Source organism: Ranitomeya variabilis, chromosome 2 (genome assembly GCF_051348905.1).
Source record: "Ranitomeya variabilis isolate aRanVar5 chromosome 2, aRanVar5.hap1, whole genome shotgun sequence".
Classification (NCBI taxonomy): Eukaryota; Metazoa; Chordata; class Amphibia; order Anura; family Dendrobatidae; genus Ranitomeya; species Ranitomeya variabilis.
The window spans coordinates 146,701,584-146,720,796 of record NC_135233.1 but is presented as its reverse complement, the minus strand read 5'-3'; positions in this window follow the sequence as shown (position 1 = coordinate 146,720,796).

Below are 19,213 nucleotides of genomic sequence, written 5' to 3'. Positions count from 1 at the left end.
CTGAGCTTAGGGAGAGGTTGCTGCCGCTTCGTCAGAATCAGGGAGAGCGTTAGGCAGGGTCCACTAACCACCAAACCGCTTGTGCTGCAGCGATTTCCACTGTCCAACACCACCTTCGGTGTGCAGGGACAGTGGAAGCTATTTTTTTTTTTTTTTCCCCTCAGCGCTGTAGCTCATTGGGCTGCCCTAGAAGGCTCCCTGATAGCTGTATTCCTGTGTGTACGCCACTGTGGAAACCAACTGCTTTTATCAAAGCACATATCCTCTTGTTCCTTCCTTTCTGCACAGCTATCTTTTTTGTTTGTCCACACTTTTTATTTAATTTGTGCATCAGTCCACTCCTATTGCTGCCTGCCATACCTGGCTGAGATTACTGCAGGGGAGATAGTAATTGTAGGACAGTCCCTGTTTTTTTTTTTTTTTTTTTTTTTTTTTTGTGGGAGATTAAGATTGGCATTTCTGCTAGAGTGCCATCCCTGTGTGTGCCATCTCTCACTGAGTGGGCCATAGAAAGCCTATTTATTTTTTCCTTCATTTGTGTTCTAAAATCTACCTCAACACAAAAACACTACATCAATCAGTGGGAGAAAAATATTGGCCTCAGTCAGGGCTTGTGTGCCACTGCTGTGTGTGCTATCTCTCATTCAGTGGGCTATAGAAAGCCTATTTATTTATTTTTATTTTTTAAATATTATTTGGTTTCTAAAGTCTCCCTGAAACAAAAAAAATACCTAAAAAAACAGTGGGAGAGTAATATTGCCCTTTCAGCTTGTGTGCCAGTCTTGACTCCTGGGTGTGCCACCTCTGTCCCTCTCATTCAGTGGGCCATAGAAAGCCTTTTTTTTTTTTTTTTTTTAATATTATTTGGTTTCTAAAGTCTCCCTGAAAATAAAAAAAAAAATACATAAAAAACAGTGGGAGAGTAATATTGCCATTTCAGCTTGTGTGCCAGTCTTGACTCCTGGGTGTGCCACCTCTGTCCCTCTCATTCAGTGGGCCATAGAAAGCCTTGTTTTTTTTTTTTTTTTTAAATATTATTTGGTTTCTAAAGTCTCCCTGAAAATAAAAAAAAAAAAAACATAAAAAAACAGTGGGAGAGTAATATTGCCCTTTCAGCTTGTGTGCCAGTCTTGACTCCTGGGTGTGCCACCTCTCTCTCTAATTGTGGGCCATAGAAAGCCTTTTTATTTTTTTCCTTCATTTGTGTTTTAAAATCAACCTCAACACAAAAACACTACATCAATCAGTGGGAGAAAAATATTGGCCTCAGTCAGGGCTTGTGTGCCACTCCTGTGCGTGCCATCTCTCATTCAGTGGGCCATAGAAAGCCTTGTTTTTTTTTTGTTTTTTTTAATATTATTTGGTTTCTAAAGTCTCCCTGAAAATAAAAAAAAAAATACATAAAAAAACAGTGGGAGAGTAATATTGCCCTTTCAGCTTGTGTGCCAGTCTTCACTCCTGGGTGTGCCACCTCTGTCCCTCTCATTCAGTGGGCCATAGAAAGCCTTGTTTTTTTTTTTTTTTTTTAATATTATTTGGTTTCTAAAGTCTCCCTGAAAATAAAAAAAAAAAATACATAAAAAAACAGTGGGAGAGTAATATTGCCATTTCAGCTTGTGTGCCAGTCTTGACTCCTGGGTGTGCCACCTCTGTCCCTCTCATTCAGTGGGCCATAGAAAGCCTTGTTTTTTGTTTTTTTTTAATATTATTTGGTTTCTAAAGTCTCCCTGAAAATAAAAAAAAAAAAAACATAAAAAAACAGTGGGAGAGTAATATTGCCCTTTCAGCTTGTGTGCCAGTCTTGACTCCTGGGTGTGCCACCTCTGTCCCTCTCATTCAGTGGGCCATAGAAAGCCTTGGTTTTTTTTTTTTTTTTTAATATTATTTGGTTTCTAAAGTCTCCCTGAAAATAAAAAAAAAATACATAAAAAAACAGTGGGAGAGTAATATTGCCATTTCAGCTTGTGTGCCAGTCTTGACTCCTGGGTGTGCCACCTCTGTCCCTCTCATTCAGTGGGCCATAGAAAGCCTTGTTTTTTTGTTTTTTTTTTAATATTATTTGGTTTCTAAAGTCTCCCTGAAAATAAAAAAAAAATACATAAAAAAACAGTGGGAGAGTAATATTGCCATTTCAGCTTGTGTGCCAGTCTTGACTCCTGGGTGTGCCACCTCTCTCTCTAATTGTGGGCCATAGAAAGCCTTTTTATTTTTTTCCTTCATTTGTGTTTTAAAATCAACCTCAACACAAAAACACTACATCAATCAGTGGGAGAAAAATATTGGCCTCAGTCAGGGCTTGTGTGCCACTCCTGTGCGTGCCATCTCTCATTCAGTGGGCCATAGAAAGCCTTGTTTTTTTGTTTTTTTTTAAATATTATTTGGTTTCTAAAGTCTCACAGAGAAAAAAAAAAAAATAAATTAGGTGGGAGATTAATATTGACATTAGTGCTTGAGTGACAGTCCTGCGTGTGTGTCATCTCTGTGATTTGGTGTCACAGAAAACAGAGTGTGTAACATTGTACCTGATTTTCCTTGTGGTCTCACCAACCTGTTAAGGGATATTGAAATCATACTGAAGTTATAGCTCACCGTGTAAGTTGTTTGACAGCAACAAATAAAGTTAGTTTGGTTACGATTTTTAAACAATGAGGAAGTCTGGTGCAAGAGGTCGTCGTGGGCGTTCATTGTCAGCTGGTAATGATGGTAGTGGTAGTGGAGCATCAGGTGGTCGTGGGGATAAAAATATTCCACCTAAGTCTGGAGCTGTGGAGCCAGTTTCGTCGTCAGGCTACACAAGGCCTCGAACGCTCTCTTTTCTGGGAGTAGGAAAACCGCTTTTAAAGGCGGAGCAGCAACAGCAAGTTTTGGCTTACATTGCAGACTCAGCCTCTAGCTCTTTTGCCTCCTCTTCCGAAACTGGTAAATGTAAAAGCAGCGCGTCGCTTGTGGATGTTCACGGTCAGGGACAAGTCGCTTCCTTGTCCTCCTCAGCAAAAACTACAACAAGAGAGAAGGATGCAGCAGGCGACACAACGGGTCACTCCATGGAGCTCTTTACACATACCGTCCCTGGCTTAGAAAGTGAAACATTTAACAGGCCATGCCCATTACAAGTAGATTCTGACATGGAGTGCACTGATGCACAGCCACAGCCAGAGTACTATGCTGCTCCTTTGACTCAGACCACCACATTGCCCTCTCAGGGTACAGATCCACAATCAGACCCTGATGAGACTATGTTGCCCCGCCACGAACGCTATACCACCGACCGACACAGTGACACAGACGAAGTTGCACACGAGCTCGAAGAGGAGGTAATAGATGACCCAGTTATTGACCCCGATTGGCAGCCATTGGGGGAACAGGGTGCAGGCGGCAGTAGTTCAGAAGCGGAGGTGGAGGAGGGGCCGCAGCAGGCATCAACATCGCAACAGGTTCCATCTGCCGGGCCCGTATCTGGCCCAAAACGCGTGTCAAAGCCAAAACCTGTTGGAGGACAGCGTGGCCATCCGGTTAAAGCTCAGTCTGCAATCCCTGAAAAGGGATCCGAGTCTAGGAAGAGTGCAGTCTGGCATTTTTTTAAACAACATCCAACTGATCAGCGCAAAGTCATCTGTCAAAAATGTTCAACTAGCTTAAGCAGAGGTCAGAATCTGAAAAGTCTAAATACTAGTTGCATGCATAGACACTTAACCACCATGCATTTTCAAGCCTGGACTAACTACCAAACGTCCCTTAAGGTTGTAGCACCCTCGGCCAATGAAGCTAGTCAGCAACGCAACATCCCTTCCGTCACTGTAAGGCCACCATTTTCCGCACCACCGGCAGTATCTGTGCAGGTTTCTTTGCCAGCCAAAAGCAGTCAGGGTCAGGGAATCACCAGTTTAGTAGGAGGAAATATTGCATCTAGGGCACCGGCGGAAACAATACCGTCTCCAACCGTCTCTCAGTCTGCCATGTACACCGGCACACCCGAAAGTTCCACGATCTCCTGCTCTCCAGTCCAGCTCACCCTACATGAGACTCTGGTTAGAAAAAGGAAGTACTTATCCTCGCATCCGCGTACACAGGGTTTTAACGCCCACATAGCTAGACTAATCTCGTTAGAGATGATGCCCTACCGTTTAGTTGAAAGCGAAGCTTTTAAAGCCCTGATGGAGTACGCTGAACCACGATACGAGCTACCTAGTCGACACTTTTTTTCCAGAAAAGCCATCCCAGCCCTGCACCAGCATGTTAAACAGCGCATCGTCCATGCACTTAGGCAATCTGTGAGTACAAAGGTGCACCTGACTACAGATGCATGGACCAGTAGGCATGGCCAGGGACGTTATGTGTCCATCATGGCACACTGGGTGAATGTGGTGGATGCAGGGTCCACAGGCGACATCAATTTAGGGACAGTTGTGCCTAGCCCACGGTCTAGGAAACAGTTGGCTGTAGGCGTTCGCACCCCCTCCTCCTCCTCCTCGTCCTCCTGCAGAAGCTACAGCTCTTCCACAGAACGCAGTCGGCCAACCACTCCATCGGCAGATGACACTGTTGCACACCAGTTGTCCCATTATGGGCCAGCTACTGCCAAGCGTCAGCAGGCTGTATTGGCTATGAAGTGTTTGGGCGACAACAGACACACCGCGGAAGTTCTGTCCGAGTTCTTGCAACAAGAAACGCAGTCGTGGCTGGGCACAGTAGATCTTGAGGCAGGCAAGGTAGTGAGTGATAACGGAAGGAATTTCATGGCTGCCATCTCCCTTTCCCAACTGAAACACATTCCTTGCCTGGCTCACACCTTAAACCTGGTGGTGCAGTGCTTATTGAAAACTTATCCTGGGTTCTCCGACCTGCTCCTCAAAGTGCGTGCACTTTGCTCACATATCCGACGTTCGCCTGTACACGCCAGCCGTATGCAGACCTATCAGCGGTCTTTGAACCTTCCCCAGCATCGCCTAATCATAGACGTTGCAACAAGGTGGAACTCAACACTGCACATGCTTCAGAGACTGTGCGAACAGAGGCGTGCTGTTATTTATTTGTGGGAGGATACACGGGCAGGCAGTAGGATGGCAGACATGGAGTTGTCAGGTGTGCAGTGGTCGAAGATACAAGACATGTGTCAAGTCCTTCAGTGTTTTGAGGAATGCACACGGCTGGTTAGTGCAGACAACGCCGTAATAAGCATGAGCATCCCCCTAATGCGTCTGCTGATGCAAAGTTTGACGCACATAAAGGAGCAGGCGTCTGCACCAGAGGAAGAGGGAAGCCTTGATGACAGTCAGCCATTGTCTGGTCAGGGCAGTGTACAGGACGAGGTAGCGGGCGAAGAGGAGGTGGAGGACGAGGAGGATGATGGGGATGAGTATATTTTTAATGCGGAAACTTTCACGGGGGCACAGGAAATTGGTTGCGTGTCACGGCCGGGTTCTGGTTTTTTGAGGGACACAAGTGACGTAGATTTGCCTGCAACTGCCCCTCAACCAATCACAACCGGAGATTTGACAACTGGAACTTTGGCCCACATGGCGGATTATGCCTTACGTATCCTAAAAAGGGACACACGCATTACGAAAATGATGAACGATGACGATTACTGGTTGGCCTGCCTCCTTGATCCACGCTATAAAGGCAAATTGCAAAATATTATGCCACATGAGAACTTGGAACTAATATTAGCAACCAAACAATCAACTCTTGTTGACCGTTTGCTTCAGGCATTCCCAGCACACAGCGCACGTGATCGTTCTCACACGAGCTCCAGGGGGCAGCAGACTAGGAGTGTTAGGGGTGCACACATCAGAAGTGGCGTTGGACAGAGGGGTTTTCTGACCAGGTTGTGGAGTGATTTTGCTATGACCGCAGACAGGACAGGTACTGCTGCATCAATTGAAAGTGACAGGAGACAACATTTGTCCAGTATGGTTACTAACTATTTTTCATCCCTTATCGATGTTCTCCCTCAACCGTCATTCCCATTTGATTACTGGGCCTCCAAATTAGACACCTGGCCAGAATTGGCAGAATATGCATTGCAGGAGCTTGCTTGCCCGGCAGCAAGTGTCCTATCAGAAAGAGTATTCAGTGCTGCAGGGTCAATATTAACCGAAAAAAGGACTCGTCTGGCTACCCAAAATGTTGACGATCTAACATTCATTAAAATGAACCACAACTGGATTTCAAAATCTTTTGCCCCACCTTGCCCGGCCGACACCTAGCTTTCCTATGAAAAGCTCTTGCCTGTGAATTACTTTTCTAATGTCTAATTTGCTGCTGCAGATTGTACAGCATACGACATGTTTACACCTCCCTAAATGGCCAAACTCCCCACACGGGGCCGTGGTATCGCGACTTGGCGCAAGCACCCGTGAGACTGCTGTTTGTCTGAAGAGGTGGGTGTGCTCGCTTTTGGTTGACGGCATTGCTACTGGGTCCCTCATAGTACAATGTAGTGTCTCTGGCGGTGGTGGTGCGCACCCAACGTCAGACACACCGTTGTAACATGAGTGGCCCTGGGGCGGTCCCGCCGGCCTCAAGAGAGTTCCCCCCTACCCCAGCTCAAACTGGGCTCTACCACGTGCAAAATTATGTCGCACAGCTCCACCAATCTTTAGTCTATTCGCTGACATCATTCAATGTCTGGCACTGACAATACAAATTTGTAGACATCTATGATGCAACTTAAAGTAGTCTGTGTCTGTGTCCTATATTGGCACCATTAAATAGTTACTGCCAAATTACTATGTCAGAAACACAGCAGATGAGCCCACCCCTGTACCTAAGTATGCCACCTTTTTTTTTGTTTTGGTTGTTTTGCGAGACATTAACATCTATTTATATTTTGGGAGTACTGGGACAGACACTCCTTGCACTACTCCTCCACTCAGCACCAAGCTGCCTGCCCGTGTATCCATGTAACCGCTGTAAAACTGCCATGAGCCTATTGTTTGTTATTTTAGGCCTTTGAAGCCTTTCTGCGCTCCCTCCTTCCACTAGTCCTCCACTGACCAGACCACTGCTGCCCGTGTACCCCTGGAACCAATTTTAAAGTGCCTACAGCCAGCCCATTTTATTGTGTTAGGCCTTCGAAGCCTGTCTGCGGTCCCTCCTTCCACTAGGCCTCCACTGACCAGACCACTGCTGCCCGTGTACCCCTGGAACCAATTTTAAAGTGCCTACAGCCAGCCCATTTTATTGTGTTAGGCCTTCGAAGCCTGTCTGCGGTCCATACTTTAAATACTCCTCCACTCACCACCAAGCTGCCTGCCCGTGTATCCATGTAACCGCTGTAAAACTGCCATGAGCCTATTGTTTGTTATTTTAGGCCTTTGATAGCCTGTCTGCGGTCCCTACTCCTCCACTGACCACCAAGCTGCCTGCCCGTGTATCCATGTAACCGCTGTAAAACTGCCATGAGCCTATTGTTTGTTATTTTAGGCCTTTGAAGCCTTTCTGCGCTCCCTCCTTCCACTAGTCCTCCACTGACCAGACCACTGCTGCCCGTGTACCCCTGGAACCAATTATAAAGTGCCTACAGCCAGCCCATTTTATTATGTTAGGCCTTTGAAGCCTGTCTGCGGTCCCTACTTTAAATACTCCTCCACTCACCACCAAGCTGCCTGCCCGTGTATCCATGTAACCGATTTCAAACTGCCATGACTGCCTACTGTTTGTTATTTTAGGCCTTTGTGAGCCTGTCTGCGGCCCCTACTTGCAATACTCCTCCACTGACCACAATGCTGCCTGGAGTGCCTGCCTGTGTATCCATGTAACCGATTTCAAACTGCCATGACTGCCTACTGTTTGTTATTTTAGGCCTTTGTGAGCCTGTCTGCGGCCCCTACTTGCAATACTCCTCCACTGACCACAATGCTGCCTGGAGTGCCTGCCTGTGTATCCATGTAACCGATTTCAAACTGCCATGACTGCCTACTGTTTGTTATTTTAGGCCTTTGTGAGCCTGTCTGCGGCCCCTACTTGCAATACTCCTCCACTGACCACAATGCTGCCTGGAGTGCCTGCCTGTGTATCCATGTAACCGATTTCAAACTGCCATGACTGCCTACTGTTTGTTATTTTAGGCCTTTGTGAGCCTGTCTGCGGCCCCTACTTGCAATACTCCTCCACTGACCACACCAATGCTGCCCGTGTACCCCTGGAACCTATTTAAAAGTTCATAGAGCCTAGTTATATATTTTATTTACTATTAATAAGGCCATGATGGACTACGCTGTACCACGCTACAAGCTAACCAGTCGACACTTCTTTTGCGAGAAAAGCCATCCCAACCCTCCACCAGCTTGTAGAAGACCGCATTGTCCATGCACTCTGGCAATCTGTGAGTACAAAGGTGCACCTGACAACAGACGCATGGACCTGTAGGCATGGCCACGGAAGATTACGTGTCCATTACGGCACAATGGGTTAATGTGTTGGATGCATGGTCCACAGAGGACAGCCTACTAAGTATGTCTGCAGTCCATAATTCAAATTGTCCTCCACTGTCTAAATCGGAGCTTCCACCTTCTGGCTTTCGGCCTATAGTATCAGAAATTAAACTGCATTTGGCCTTCAACTTTGGTTACGGCCTACTAACGGCTTCTGCCCCTCCCTGGTGTTGCCCACAACTAAATAAAGCTGAGCTTCAACCTTCCGGCTCTCATTAAGTGGTTTTGAAAAAAAAAAATGGTGGATAGGGCCTACTAACGGCTTCTTCCCCTCCCTGGTGTTGCCCTCAACTAAATAAAGCTGAGCTTCAACCTTCCGGCTCTCATTAAGTGGTTTTGAAAAAACAAAATGGTGGATAGGGCCTACTAACGGCTTCTGCCCCTCCCTGGTGTTGCCCTCAACTAAATAAAGCTGAGCTTCAACCTTCCGGCTCTCATTAAGTGGTTTTGAAAAAACAAAATGGTGGATAGGGCCTAATAACGGCTTCTGCCCCTCCCTGGTGTTGCCCACAACTAAATAAAGCTGAGCTTCAACCTTCCGGCTCTCATTAAGTGGTTTTGAAAAAACAAAATGGTGGATAGGGCCTACTAACGGCTTCTGCCCCTCCCTGGTGTTGCCCACAACTAAATAAAGCTGAGCTTCAACCTTCCGGCTCTCATTAAGTGGTTTTGAAAAAACAAAATGGTGGATAGGGCCTACTAACGGCTTCTGCCCCTCCCTGGTGTTGCCCACAACTAAATAAAGCTGAGCTTCAACCTTCCGGCTCTCATTAAGTGGTTTTGAAAAAACAAAATGGTGGATAGGGCCTACTAACGGCTTCTGCCCCTCCCTGGTGTTGCCCACAACTAAATAAAGCTGAGCTTCAACCTTCCGGCTCTCATTAAGTGGTTTTGAAAAAACAAAATGGTGGATAGGGCCTACTAACGGCTTCTGCCCCTCCCTGGTGTTGCCCTCAACTAAATAAAGCTGAGCTTCAACCTTCCGGCTCTCATTAAGTGGTTTTGAAAAAACAAAATGGTGGATAGGGCCTACTAACGGCTTCTGCCCCTCCCTGGTGTTGCCCACAACTAAATAAAGCTGAGCTTCAACCTTCCGGCTCTCATTAAGTGGTTTTGAAAAAACAAAATGGTGGATAGGGCCTACTAACGGCTTCTGCCCCTCCCTGGTGTTGCCCACAACTAAATAAAGCTGAGCTTCAACCTTCCGGCTCTCATTAAGTGGTTTTGAAAAAACAAAATGGTGGATAGGGCCTACTAACGGCTTCTGCCCCTCCCTGGTGTTGCCCACAACTAAATAAAGCTGAGCTTCAACCTTCCGGCTCTCATTAAGTGGTTTTGAAAAAACAAAATGGTGGATAGGGCCTACTAACGGCTTCTGCCCCTCCCTGGTGTTGCCCACAACTAAATAAAGCTGAGCTTCAACCTTCCGGCTCTCATTAAGTGGTTTTGAAAAAACAAAATGGTGGATAGGGCCTACTAACGGCTTCTGCCCCTCCCTGGTGTTGCCCTCAACTAAATAAAGCTGAGCTTCAACCTTCCGGCTCTCATTAAGTGGTTTTGAAAAAACAAAATGGTGGATAGGGCCTACTAACGGCTTCTGCCCCTCCCTGGTGTTGCCCACAACTAAATAAAGCTGAGCTTCAACCTTCCGGCTCTCATTAAGTGGTTTTGAAAAAACAAAATGGTGGATAGGGCCTACTAACGGCTTCTGCCCCTCCCTGGTGTTGCCCACAACTAAATAAAGCTGAGCTTCAACCTTCCGGCTCTCATTAAGTGGTTTTGAAAAAACAAAATGGTGGATAGGGCCTACTAACGGCTTCTGCCCCTCCCTGGTGTTGCCCACAACTAAATAAAGCTGAGCTTCAACCTTCCGGCTCTCATTAAGTGGTTTTGAAAAAACAAAATGGTGGATAGGGCCTACTAACGGCTTCTGCCCCTCCCTGGTGTTGCCCACAACTAAATAAAGCTGAGCTTCAACCTTCCGGCTCTCATTAAGTGGTTTTGAAAAAACAAAATGGTGGATAGGGCCTACTAACGGCTTCTGCCCCTCCCTGGTGTTGCCCTCAACTAAATAAAGCTGAGCTTCAACCTTCCGGCTCTCATTAAGTGGTTTTGAAAAAACAAAATGGTGGATAGGGCCTACTAACGGCTTCTGCCCCTCCCTGGTGTTGCCCACAACTAAATAAAGCTGAGCTTCAACCTTCCGGCTCTCATTAAGTGGTTTTGAAAAAACAAAATGGTGGATAGGGCCTACTAACGGCTTCTGCCCCTCCCTGGTGTTGCCCACAACTAAATAAAGCTGAGCTTCAACCTTCCGGCTCTCATTAAGTGGTTTTGAAAAAACAAAATGGTGGATAGGGCCTACTAACGGCTTCTGCCCCTCCCTGGTGTTGCCCTCAACTAAATAAAGCTGAGCTTCAACCTTCCGGCTCTCATTAAGTGGTTTTGAAAAAACAAAATGGTGGATAGGGCCTACTAACGGCTTCTGCCCCTCCCTGGTGTTGCCCTCAACTAAATAAAGCTGAGCTTCAACCTTCCGGCTCTCATTAAGTGGTTTTGAAAAAACAAAATGGTGGATAGGGCCTACTAACGGCTTCTGCCCCTCCCTGGTGTTGCCCACAACTAAATAAAGCTGAGCTTCAACCTTCCGGCTCTCATTAAGTGGTTTTGAAAAAACAAAATGGTGGATAGGGCCTACTAACGGCTTCTGCCCCTCCCTGGTGTTGCCCACAACTAAATAAAGCTGAGCTTCAACCTTCCGGCTCTCATTAAGTGGTTTTGAAAAAACAAAATGGTGGTTAGGGCCTACTAACGGCTTCTGCCCCTCCCTGGTGTTGTCCTCAACTGAACAAAGCTGAGCTTCCACATTCTGCCTTTCGCCCTATACTATCAGATATTAAACTGCATTTGGCCTACTAGTGTGGTTAGGCCCTTGAAACAGTGTCTGCTGCTCTTGGGTTTGCTACTCCACTGAACAAAGCAATGCCGCCTGTTTAGTCCTGTTACCAATTTTGAACTGCATTTAGCCTACTTTATTCTTTGGCCCTATATCTGTTTCCTCCTCATCCTGCCCATTGCCCAGCCACTGCTAAATGAGTCTGCTGGTACATTGACCTAGACCACTACATTCCCCTTGTACTCTACACAGCCAGAATCTGACCCTGCTGAAAGTAAGGTTCCCCTTCTCGCATGTTATACCACCTTACACAGGGACAAAGAGGAAGGTGCAGATGAAAGTGCAGGTTCCTTCATCAGGTGGGGGGGCATACTCGTTGGCGACGTCACTGGCACAGGGCCCCTCAGAGTACGCAAAAGTGTCGCTGCTGGTGGGAGGCGCCCCCGCCATGCAAACACACCGCCGTACTTTGAGGGGCCCTGTGCCAGTGCCAATGCGAACGAGTGGGCCCCCCCCTGCTTGCTCAGGATCACAGCACTTGCAACGTTTAAATACTTACCTTTCCCTGCAACACCGCCGTGACGTAGTCCGCATTTCCTGGGCCCACGAAAAAATTGAGCCAGCCCTACTCCCCCCACAACTTTTGCCAAATGACCCCCAATTCCCTATGCCCAACTATTATTATAAAGTTAATTACGATTGGCAAGCTTCAGAAACAAGAATGGATGTTTTTGGCATTAAAATGGGCACTGTAGGTGTTTTCCTGGCCTCCACTCACTGCCGACTATGCTTCCCCATTGACTTGCATTGGGTTTCGTGTTTCGGTCGATCCCCGACTTTTAGCGATAATCGGCCGAATGCACTCGACTCGACTCTGGACAAAATCGGGTTTCCCAAAACCCTACTCGATCTGAAAAAAATGAAAGTCGCTCAACCCTAATCACAAATAACATTTACATCCAGGTACCTTATAGATGATGTCGTCTCTGGAGTCGTTCTCCTTCTTTTCTTTATCTTGTCCAGACCCCATGATAAGTTTTCTCATCCACAGCTCATCGCTGCAGACTTCCATCTTCTCCGCTCTTTTGCAGAAAATCTCCACATGATACCCTTAAAGATATAAGTGTCATTATAATGCTCCTGAATAAAAAATTGCCCCTCACTATATTGTCTGCACAAAATATGATCCCCACACTGTCCCTCTTATGGTACATGCTCTTCACACTGACCTCTCCTTTCCATACCGGCCCCCTCTTCACACAACCTCTCATACTGTGTCCCCCTCTACAGGGCTCAGTATTTATACTGTACTCCTATCACACTCCCCCTCCTTGGTATACTGTCCCCTCCTGGCTGTGCCCTTACACTGTCCCTCCATGCTACACCACCACTACTCAGTTTCTATTCCTCAGATATGCCCCCCATTCCCCAGTACTGTTTCCTCATACATGCCCCCTGTTCCCCCGTACTGTTTCCTCATACATGCCCCCCATTCTCCTGTACTGTTTCCTCATATATGCCCATTATTTTCCTCTACCCCACCCCATCATTGCTCTCTTCACCACCTCCATCTTTGCCTTCTCCACCACTACTATCATTGCTTTCTCCCCCACCAACCCCATCATTGCCCATTCCACCACTTCCATCATTTCCTCCTTTGCCTTTTCCACCACATCCATCATTTTCTCTTCCCCCACCATCCCCATCATTGTCCATTCCACCACCATCATCATTGTCCTTTCCGCCGCCATCACCATACTTGCCCATTCCACCACCTCCATCATTTTCTCCCCCTTCAATATCATCAGTGTGCTTTCCACCACCACCACCATCCTTGTCCATTCTACCATCTCCATCATTTCTTCCCCCCTCCTTATTGCCCTTTCCACCACCTCCATGATTTCCTCCTCCCCCACCATCATTGCATTCTCCCCCACCATCATTGCCATTCCAATTTCCATCTCCATCATTGCCTCCCCCCACCCCCATCATTGCCCATTCCACCTCCATCATTGCCACCTCCATCATTGCCCATTCCACCACATCCATCATTTCCTCCTCCCCCTCCATCCCAATTATTGCCCTCTCCCCATCAGCCCCATCATTGCCCTTGCCTCTCCTCCCTGTACACACACACAAAACCATTTACCTCTCTGCACATTCATCCACATCGCTACACATGCACGCATGCACACACACACACACAACACACACAGAGCACCTCTCACCTCTATACACACACACAACACCTCTCAGCTATACACACACACACACACACACAGCACCTCTACACACACAACACCTCTCACCTATACACACAAACACACACACAGCACCTCTACACACACAACACCTCTCACCTCTATATATACACACACAACACACATACAGCACCTCTCACCTCTATATATACACACACAGCACCTCTCACCTCTCTATACAGACACACACACACAACACACAGCACCTCTATGTATACACACACAAGACACAACCTCTCACTTCTCCACACGCTCTTCTGCAGCATCTCATCGCCTTCCTCTGACACAGCCGGCCGCTGAATGATGACGTCATCCAGCGGCGCTGCCTGTGTGAGAGGAAGCGCGGGCAGGAAGACAGATCGCTGCAGCTCCGCTGCTATTTTCTCTTGTAGGCAGCGGAGCTGCAGGGATTTCTCCCTGCCCGCCGCAGCGACCCTGCAGGGGCCCCCTCCATCTCCGCCAGACCATCTCCGCCAGACCCCGGAGCAGCCGCACAGGCTGCACATGCGGTATGTCCGCACATGTTGGGAGCCTGCGCGCTGCAGCTTCTCTGTGCTGGCTGTCAGCTTGACAGTCGGCACAGAGAACAGCCGACTCTCAATCCGGGGGGCAGAATGCAGCCACCGGGGGAGACATTGTGGACCGCCGAATTAGGCGGCCCGACTGCGGTCCCCTGCCGGCTGGCCCGGGGCACATGCCCCGGCTGCCCCCCTAGATAAGCCACTGCACCCGAGCAATGAGTACACTCGCTCATCACTAGAGAGAGGACCAATAATTTGAGTAAAAGGACTTTGTGGTAAATATCTCATCTAAAATATTAACTGGCGCACAAAATAATGTACTCAATAAGGACTTGTGATACAGTGCATACAGTGGCATTGTATCGTTTGGGCACCCTTAGATTACACATTTCCTTTGTATTTTAGGCAAATGAAAATTTTCAAACATACAAAAATTATACAAATGAGGTATCGCTGTAATCGTACTGACCCAAAGAATAAAACTGCTTTATCAATTTTACCAAACGCGGAATGGTATAAATGCCTCCCCAAAAGAAATTCATGAATAGCTGGTTTTTGGTCATTCTGCCTCACAAAAGTCGGAATAAAAAGCGATCAAAAAAGTCACGTGCCCGAAAATGTTACCAATAAAAACGTCAACTCGTCCCGCAAAAAACAAGACCTCACATGACTCTGTGGACTCAAATATGGAAAAATTATAGCTCTCAAAATGTGGTAACGCAAAAAATATTTTTTGCAATAAAAAGCGTCTTTCAGTGTGTGACGGCTGCCAATCATAAAAATCCGCTAAAAAAAACCCGCTATAAAAGTAAATGAAACCCCCCTTCATCACCCCCTTAGTTAGGGAAAAAAAAAATTAAAAAAATGTATTTATTTCCATTTTCCCATTAGGGTTAAGGCTAGGGTTAGGGCTAGGGTTAAGGCTAGGGTTAGGGCTAGGGTTAGGGCTAGGGTTAGGGCTAGGGTTAGGGCTAGGGTTAGGGTTGGGGCTAGGGCTAAGGCTACAGTTAGGGTTGGGGCTAAAGTTAGGGTTAGGGTTGGGGCTAAAGTTAGGGTTAGGGTTGGGGCTAAAGTTAGGATTAGGGTTTGGATTACATTTACGGTTGGGAATAGGGTTGGGATTAGGGTTAGGGGTGTGTCTGGGATAGAGGTGTGGTTAGGGTTACCATTGGGATTAGGGTTAGGGATGTGTTTGGATTAGGGTTTCAGTTATAATTGGGGGGTTTCCACTGTTTAGGCACATCAGGGGCTCTCCAAACGCGACATGGCGTCCGATCTCAATTCCAGCCAATTCTGCGTTGAAAAAGTAAAACAGTGCTCCCTCCTTTCCGAGCTCTCTCGTGTGCCCAAACAGGGGTTTACCCCAACATATGGGGTATCAGCATACTCAGGACAAATTGGACAAGAACTTTTGGGGTCCAATTTCTCCTGTTACCCTTGGGAAAATACAAAACTGGGGACTAAAAAATAATTTTTGTGGAAAAAACATTTTTTTTTATTTGCACGGCTCTGCGTTATAAACTGTAGTGAAACACTTGGGGGTTCAAAGCTCTCACAACACATCTAGATGAGTTCCTTAGGGGGTCTACTTTCCAAAATTGTGTCACTTGTGGGGGTTTCTACTGTTTAGGTACATTAGGGGCTCTGCAAACGCAGTGTGACTCCTGCAGACCATTCCATCTAAGTCTGCATTCCAAATATCGCTCCTTCCCTTCCGAGCCCTCCCATGCGCCCAAATGGCGGTTCCCCCCCACATATGGGGTATCAACGTACTCAGGACAAATTGGACAACAACTTTTGGGGTCCAATTTCTCCTGTTACCCTCGCGAAAATACAAAACTGGGGACTAAAAAATAATTTTTGTGGGAAAAAATTTTTGTTTTATTTTTACGGCTCTGCATTATAAATTTCTGTGAAGTCCTTGGTGGGTCAAAGTGCTCACCACACATCTAGATAAGTTCCTTAGGGGGTCTGTTATGAACCTGGTGGTTAGGAGCACCTGGAAAGACCTGATGGTTAAACTAGACGACAGGACAAGCTCTGGGAAGTGGGATCTCTGCTGACCGCAAACCCTAATCCTATCACACACACTAGAAATAGCCGTGGAGCGTACCTAACTCTCCCTAGACGCCTCTTCACAGCCTAAGAGCTAACTACCCCTAAAGATAGGAAATAAAGCCTTACCTTGCCTCAGAGAAATACCCCAAAGGAAAAGGCAGCCCCCCACAAATATTGACTGTGAGTTAAGAGGAAAGTCACAAACACAGGAATGAAACAGGTTTCAGCAAAGGAGGCCAGTCTTCACTAAATAGACAGAGGATAGGAAAGAGATTATGCGGTCAGCACAAAAAACTACAAAAAGCCACGCAGAGTGTGCAAAAAGACCCCCGCACCGACTCACGGTGCGGAGGTGCCACTCTGCACCCCAGAGCTTCCAGCTAGCAAGGCAATATCATGATAGCAAGCTGGACTAGAACTTAGCAAGTACTAAGAAATATATTCAGTACACAATGAACAACAAATGAACTAGCAGGGACTTAGCTTCTGCTGGAGTAGACAGGTCATCAGAAAGATCCGAGAGAGATCTGAACCAGTACTGATACATTGACAGCTGGCATGAAGTAACGATCTGAGTGGAGTTAAATAGAGAAGCCAGCCTAGCCGCAAACGAGAGCAGCTGAGGAAGAAACCTCAAGAACCAGCAGTTCCACTCACAGCCACCAGAGGAAGTCCACGGACAGAACTCGCCGAAGTACCATTCATGACCACAGGAGGGAGTTCGAGAACGGAATTCACAACAGTACCCCCCCTTGAGGAGGGGTCACCGAACCCTCACCAGAGCCCCCAGGCCGATCAGGACGAGCCAAATGAAAGGCACGAACCAGATCGGCAGCATGGACATCGGAGGCAACAACCCAGGAATTATCCTCCTGACCATAGCCCTTCCATTTGACCAGGTACTGAAGTTTCCGTCTCGAAATACGAGAATCTAAAATCTTCTCCACCACATACTCCAAATCCCCCTCGACCAACACCGGAGCAGGAGGGTCAATGGAGGGAACCATAGGCGCCACATATCTCCGCAACAACGACCTATGGAACACATTATAGATGGCAAAAGAAGCTGGAAGGGCCAAATGAAACGACACAGGATTGAGAATTTCAGAAATCTTATAAGGACCAATGAAACGAGGTTTAAACTTAGGAGAAGAAACCTTCATAGGGACATAAAGAGACGACAACCAAACCAAATCCCCAACACGAAGTCGGGGACCAACACAGCGATGGCGGTTGGCGAAACGTTGAGCCTTCTCCTGGGACAATGTCAAATTGTCCACTACATGAGTCCAAATTTGCTGCAACCTGTCCACCACAGAATCTACACCAGGACAGTCCGAAGGCTCAACCTGCCCTGAAGAAAAACGAGGATGAAAACCAGAATTACAAAAAAAAGGCGAAACCAAAGTAGCTGAACTGGCCCGATTATTAAGGGCGAACTCAGCCAATGGCAAGAAGGTCACCCAATCATCCTGATCAGCAGAAACAAAGCATCTCAGATAGGTCTCCAAAGTCTGATTAGTTCGTTCGGTTTGGCCATTTGTCTGAGGATGGAAAGCCGAAGAAAAAGACAAATCAATTCCCATCTCAGCACAAAAGGACCGCCAAAACCTTGAAACAAACTGGGAACCTCTGTCTGACAGGATGTTCTCCGAAATGCCATGCAAACGAACCACATGCTGGAAAAATAATGGAACCAAATCAGAAGAGGAAGGTAATTTAGGCAAGGGTACCAAATGGACCATCTTAGAGAAGTGATCACAAACCACCCAGATGACTGACATCCTTTGAGAGACAGGGAGATCTGAAATAAAATCCATGGAAACATGCGTCCAAGGCCTTTTCGGGACCGGCAAGGGCAAAAGTAACCCACTGGCACGAGAACAGCAGGGCTTGGCCCGAGCACAAGTCCCACAGGACTGCACAAAAGAATGCACATCCCGTGACAAGGAAGGCCACCAAAAGGACCTAGCCACCAAATCTCTGGTACCAAAAATCCCAGGATGACCAGCCAACACCGAACAATGAACCTCAGAGATAACTCTACTAGTCCATCTATCAGGGACAAACAGTTTCTCCGCTGGACAACGGTCAGGTCTATCAGCCTGAAACTCCTGCAGCGCCCGCCGCAAATCAGGTGAGATGGCAGACAGAATTACCCCCTCTTTGAGAATACCAGCCGGCTCAGGGACTCCCGGAGAATCAGGCACAAAACTCCTAGAAAGGGCATCCGCCTTCACATTCTTAGAACCTGGAACGTATGAGACCACAAAATCGAAACGGGAGAAAAACAACGACCATTGAGCCTGTCTAGGATTCAACCTCTTGGCAGACTCGAGATAAGTCAGATTCTTGTGATCCGTCAAGACCACCACGCGGTGCTTGGCTCCCTCAAGCCAATGTCGCCACTCCTCGAATGCCCACTTCATAGCCAGCAGCTCCCGGTTGCCAACATCATAATTACGCTCAGCAGGCGAAAACTTTCTAGAAAAGAAAGCACATGGCTTCATCACAGAGCCATCAGAACTTCTTTGAGACAAAACAGCCCCTGCTCCAATCTCAGAAGCATCAACCTCGACCTGAAAAGGGAGCGAAACATCTGGCTGACACAACACAGGGGCCGAAGAGAAACGACGTTTCAACTCCCGAAAAGCCTCAACGGCCGCAGAGGACCAATTCACCACATCAGCACCTTTCTTGGTCAAATCAGTCAACGGTTTAACAACACTAGAAAAATTAGCGATGAAGCGATGGTAAAAATTAGCAAAGCCCAGGAATTTCTGAAGGCTCTTCACAGATGTAGGCTGAGTCCAATCATAAATGGCCTGAACTTTAACAGGATCCATCTCGATAGTAGAAGGGGAAAAAATGAAGCCCAAAAAGGAAACCTTCTGAACTCCGAAGAGACATTTAGACCCCTTCACAAACAAAGAATTAGCACGAAGGACCTGGAACACCATTCTGACCTGCTTCACATGAGACTCCCAATCATCCGAAAAGACCAAAATATCATCCAAATATACAATCATGAATCTATCC